The sequence below is a fragment of the Talpa occidentalis genome, unplaced genomic scaffold, assembly GCF_014898055.3.
Source record: "Talpa occidentalis isolate TD23 unplaced genomic scaffold, MPIMG_talOcc4v2.1 talOcc4.3271, whole genome shotgun sequence".
Classification (NCBI taxonomy): Eukaryota; Metazoa; Chordata; class Mammalia; order Eulipotyphla; family Talpidae; genus Talpa; species Talpa occidentalis.
The window spans coordinates 447-6,630 of record NW_023603487.1 but is presented as its reverse complement, the minus strand read 5'-3'; the positions used below and the strand labels follow the sequence as shown (position 1 = coordinate 6,630).

General features: G+C 37.8%; 1 long non-coding RNA gene across 1 annotated transcript; it reads right to left on the bottom strand.

The window, feature by feature from the left end:
* Nucleotides 1–3,404: 3,404 nt before the first annotated feature.
* LOC129146673 (uncharacterized) lies at nt 3,405–5,342 on the bottom strand. Its single transcript, XR_008553701.1, has 4 exons — nt 5,054–5,342; nt 4,825–4,891; nt 3,584–3,662; nt 3,405–3,452 (listed from the first exon to the last, which is right to left on the bottom strand). It is a non-coding gene; the product is annotated as an uncharacterized LOC129146673 (long non-coding RNA).
* Between the last annotated feature and the right edge of the window lie 842 nt (nt 5,343–6,184).

Here is a 6,184-nt window from a genome sequence, read left to right as displayed (position 1 = left end):
CAACGTTATCCAACACATCAACAAAAAGAAATATAAAAAACCATATGATAATATCAATAGATGCTGAGAAAGCTTTCGACAAAGTGCAACACCCATTCATGATAAAAGCCCTTGAAATCTTGGGATACAAGGAACATACATTCAACATCATAAAGGCCATCTATGACAAGCCAACAGCCAGTATCATTCTCAATGGTGAAAAAGCTGAAAGCAATTCCATTAAGATCTGGAACAAGACAAGGATATCCACTCACCACTGCTTTTCAATATAATACTGGAAGTCCTAGCCAGAGCAATAAGACAAGAGAAAGACATCCAAGGAATCCAAATAGGAAAAGAAGAAGTCAAACTAACACTATTTGCAGATGATATGATATAATATACATAGAGAACCCCAAAAAGTCCAGAAAAAACTAATTCAACTCATCATCAGTTCAGTAAAGTGGCAGGATACAAAATCAACACGCAAAAGTCAGTAGCCCCTCCTATACACAAATAATAATCTGAAGAAGAAGAAATAAAAAAACATCCTTTTATTATCGAAACAAAAAAAATCAAATATTTGGGCATAAATCTAACAAAAGAGGTAAAGGACCTATACAAAGAAACTATAAAACACTGTTAAAAGAAACAGAAGAAGACACAAAGAAATGGAAAGACATCCCCTGCTGCTGGATGGGAATTGGAAGAAAACATTATTAAAATGGCCATCCTACCAAAAGCAATATACAGATTCAATGCTATTCCAATCAAATTTTCAATGTCATTCTCAAAGAAATAGAACAATTATTGATGAAATTCATATGGAATCACAAAAAAAACCCGAATAGCCAAAGCTCTCCTGAAACAAAAAGAAGGAAATGGAGGCATCACACTCCCAGACTTCAAACTATACTACAAGCCATAATCATCAAAACTGTATGGTATTGGAACAAGAACAGACATACAGACCAATGGAATCGAATAGAAAATCCAGAAATAACCCACAGATTTATGATCAACTAATCTTTGACAAAGGAGCAAAGACTATGCATTGGAGCAAAGAAAGTTTGTTAAATAAATGGTGCTGGGAAAACTGGGTCGCTACATGCAAAAGAATGAAGCTTGACCACTACCTCACACCATAACACAAAAATCAACTCAAAATGGATTAAAGAACTAGACATAAGACCTGAAACCATAAAATATGTAGAAGGAAATATAGGCGAAACACTACGTGATTTGCACATCAAAGACATCTTTACAGACACATCACCCAAAGCAGTAATAGTGAAGGCAAAGATAAACAGCTGGGACTACATCAAATTAAAAAGCTTCTGCACAGCAAAACAGACAATAACAAAAACAAAGAGAAACCCCACCGACTGGGAGAACATTTTTGTACACAACACTAATGATAAAGGACTGATCACAAAAATCTGCAAAGAGCTGATGAGACTCAACAACAACAAAGAAAATAATCCAGTCAAAAAATGGGCAGAAGAGCTAAAAAGAAACTTCTCCGAAGAGGAAATGCAAATGGCCAACAGGCATAGGAAAAAATGTTCAACATCACTTGTCATCAGGGAAATGCAAATCAAAACTACCATGAGATACCATTCACACCAGTGAGAATGGCACATATTAAAAAAAACTAGCAACAACAAATGCTGGCGAGGGTGTGGAGAAAAAGGAACTCTTCTGCACTGTTGGTGGGAGTGCAAACTGGTCCAACCACTATGCAGAGCTGTGTGGAGATTTCTGGACCTACTAAACATAGAGCTTCCATATGATCCAGCAATTCCACTCCTAGGTATTTACCCAAAGGACACAGAAACATCCATTCCAAAGAGCACCTGCACCCCTATGTTTATAGCAGCACTGTTCACAACAGCTAAGCTTTGGAAACAGCCCAGATGCCCAAAAATAGATGACTGGATCAAGAAGATGTGGTACATAGACACCATGGAATATTACTCAGCATTAAAAGAAGATAAACACATGCAATTTGCAGCCACATGGATGGCGCTGGAAGGGATCATGCTCAGCGAAATAAGCCAGAAAGAAAAAGAAAAATACCAGATGGTCTCACTCATAGCAGGAATCTAGAAAACTTAAATAAGGGACCAGGAAAATGAATAACTGTAAGAAAGTGAAAATCAAAATCAACAAAAAACTATGAACCAGAGACACTTTTTGGGGGTTGGGGGCAGGAGGGGAGGGACTGGGGTCAGAATGGGGGGGTTGAAATTGTATGGGGAAATATAAAAATAAAATTTATTATTAATTAAAAAAAAGAAAGAAATGTATACATTGTACAAAAATGAAAAAACGATGTAAAAATTATATAAAATTAAAAAAAAAAATAATGCTCTTAGCAGCTGTGTTACACACACTACATGGTAGCCTGAGAGTGAGCAGACACCGGGGAGAAGCAAGTCCTTGGCTATGTGTCACTATTGCTGCTTAGTGACAAGAATTCCCGCCGCCTTCTGACAACGGACAGTCTTTCATACACAACATCTGCGTTTTCAATCAGCACCTTGAGGGCCTGGAGCATCAAGCTAGAAGCTCTTACAGGCTGTCCTTTTGGGGTTCTGTGGCGGCTTCCTAACATGGGCGTGATTGATGAAATCACTGGCCCTTGATGATGATCTCAAGCTACATCCTCGCCCCTCACAGGAAATACGTACTGATCTCTCCCTCTTACACTGGTATTGTGTACCTTTGACAAAAACATAGCTATTAGATCAAATATGCATAAAAAATGTTTTATTTACTGAGGTTATTTTTCCTTTATTTTATTATTACCTACATTTATTTTAGTTTATGACTATACAGTATATAATTTATGACTATATAATTCTCCTTTCTGAAGGGATTCTCAGCATAAGCTGAACATGATTATCTGTTGAGTCAATAGATTGGACAGACACAGCAATCTTTGATGGTGTGATAAAAGTGAGATATTTGGAATCAAGTAAAAACAAATCTGTAAGGCACAAGTAAGTGACACAAACAGATGTTGACTTTCCTTGTTGTACTGACTCTCATCTCTTAATTCACATCTATGGGCCTCATGAGGGGCTACACAAAACCAATGAATGAAAGAACTCAATTCTGAGAGATAACTTTGCTAGCAGAAAAATGACCCGCTGCCACAATGTGGCGCCATTGCTGCTGCTCTGCAATCTCAATAAACACATCTGCAATTGTGCACTTATTTTTTCTCTGTATTTCTATATTTTAAAAATAAAGTACATTGTTGTACATCCTTGTTAGTTCTTTGTTAGTGTAGGATTTCTCCCCTCAAGTGTGGTCGCCATGGTTAACCTACCAGCAAAGCACCTGTAGTCCATGACCTTAGTCTATCCTTTGCACTTGTTTTCTTCACGTTGTATAGAAGAAATGGATTAAGTAGCAGCCATACATTTCTGGGCATTAAAGAATAGTTTGAGTGGTTGTTCAGAATCCTAGAAAAAATAAGATCGAAATACTGAGGATAAGTAAGCTTGGATGAAAGATAGGTGTATATGATGAAGTAACTTATATCTTGAAAACCAGGGAGTGATTTAGTGGCAGCTGATTTTATCAGAAGGCTTACATCTTGGAAGGTGCAGTGATTTATCTCTCCATATCCTCCAGATATTTCTTAGCTCGTAAGTGTCTTCTAGTACCACCGTCTGAAAATTACAGAAGCTTGATTAACAACATGGGAATTCACATTGCATTGCCTTAGACTAAAAAGAATAATTTGGACTAATAGGCATATAGCAATCATTGGTGTGACATATGCAGGAGCATCAAGAGAGTCCAGAATAATAAGAATACAGAATGATCAATTAAACCAGCAAAGGAGCTGGCTGGAGACAGTACCCTGAGGAGCTGAGCACAGTATATAAAACTAAACTATTGGACTATTTATGGTGCTGTATCCCCAGTTGCTAGATGAGATGGGTCTGAGAGTTAAGGAATAAAAGTATGATGAGCTCTAGTCACCATCATTCATATTGACCACTTAATGTACTTTACACTTCTCATCTGTAAAAGTTAATTTCACTGGAATAAAAATCTTGCCTCCATGGGGTGGGGGTGGAAAATGATTTTACAAGACATTACAATGAGAATACCACTAAAATTAAAGATACAAAGGGCTACATATTTTGTGCATTAATGCTGGCATGCTAAATAGGCAAATAAAAGATTTTATCTATTGATGATGATCTAGTTGCCATAATTGTTTGATTAGTAATGATCCTGCTCACTGTGACAGGTGGGGGAACTCACATTGTGAGTAGGAAGAGCTATTTTACGACCTGAGGGACGCCTGATACTTATATGCCTGAAATAACTGAACACTGGTATTTGTCACAACCATAACCCGATGGGTATATCCCAACTAAGTCTTCCCAAGAGGCAATCAATGAAGACCGGTAGAAGACAGGCTGAAGCACAGCGGTACAAAGTAGAATGAGTGGGAACGGAGAAAAATGATGTCAATTATGGCAAAGTTTCAACTGGAGCAGAGGGGGCTGTGTCTGCTCCGCTGACACTCTTCTGCAGCGACCTTTGTGGTGATCGAGGCACTGTACAACTATGATGGTCATCTGATTTAATACGCACGGTATGACAAGGGAGCGAGCAGTGTTGGTCTATGTTGAAAACATCATGTCCCCGCCTTTTAGCTCTGTTTCAGCTGCTGGGTTTGGGGGAGGTTGTTTTGTGTGTGTTCGCTTGTTTGGTAATTAGAAAACATAGGAAGTCTCTTGTGTTGAGGAAGGCCACCACGAGAATGTGAGCACTTGTTGATTCAAAGTTGGACCTGGGATATTAAAGGCGCTGTACCTCTTCTCCCATCAGTATACATTCTGTTTGCCTTCCTTGCTCCTAGAAGCTGCCCAAGGACATATGACTGAAAAAGAAAAATGTTTAGACAATTTAGACAATATAGGTGATGACATAAACTTTTCAGTTTCGGTGATTACATAAACTTTTCAGAAAACTCCTTGTCTTGTAGCTGACCAAGACAAAGTTTTGTAAGTATGTACCATTCATTATTAAAAATGCCACCTACCAATATTCTAAGATCTTTCCAGGCCCTCCATGGATGGCAGTGGTTTCCTATCACGCTTAAAAAATCTCCTGAGGTTGTGACCTGTGACACAAGCACAGAGAATTTGCAAAACTATGAGACATGGCAATATGGATGTGTACAAAATGAAAATTGTTTCTACGTTTTCTTATATTTTTGGCATTTTCAAAGTTGTGAACAGTAAACTTTATATCTGTTCAAAACTTGTTAGGAAATTATTTTACTAAACATTTCAACTATAAAGACTCATACAGTTGGAAAAGTTATATAGTGATCGCTTGAATAACCAACCATTTACCCCTATAAAAAAATCTCTGGAATGAACATAAAGGATTACACACTGCTTTCTGACATCTTACGTTTTTCTCTAACCACTGAGAACAGAATGATTGTACGACTCCAAGACCATCCTCCAGGTTGTAACCTATGTGAGTTTTCTGTCTGTAATTGTGTAACGAGAAAAGCCATCTACCAACATCTGTTTTGAAGAATCCATAGCTCTTAGCTTTATATCATTATCTTCCTAGCAAAAAACCTGAGTATTTCAGGACTATTAAAATTATAGCTTTAAACACATTACCAAACCACGATTTAAGGTCTGCTAACACCTACGGGAATACAATTGGCTCGAGTTTTCCAGTTGAGATCATGGTCAGAGGTGTGATACATGCCAGAAACCTCAGAAAAACACATATTCACACATCACTCCACCCTTTGCCTCAAGGAAAAAAAAAAAAGGAAACAGAAGACTAGCAACTGTCCACCTTCTCCTAAAGTCAAGGCATTACCAGTTCCTCTGTGCAGACTAGGTTGTCAAGTTCCATGTCTGAATACACAGAAATGCACAGGTCATAGGTGAAACACAGCAGCAGACAACCTGTTTTAAAGAGCAGGTTCTCGTGGCATTCTCTTTGTACTAGATTTGACCATTATTAAGTCCCAAAATATCCTAAAATAGAACTGTCCAAAATTCTTCAAAGCATATCCTTGAGGAAACTGGAATGTATCACTGTTTCTCACTAAATGAAAACTTCAAATAGAAGTAAAAATAGTCTTCTACTTCAAGATATCATAGAAATTCATTTGTCGATGTCATTCACTGAGGTTTCAACA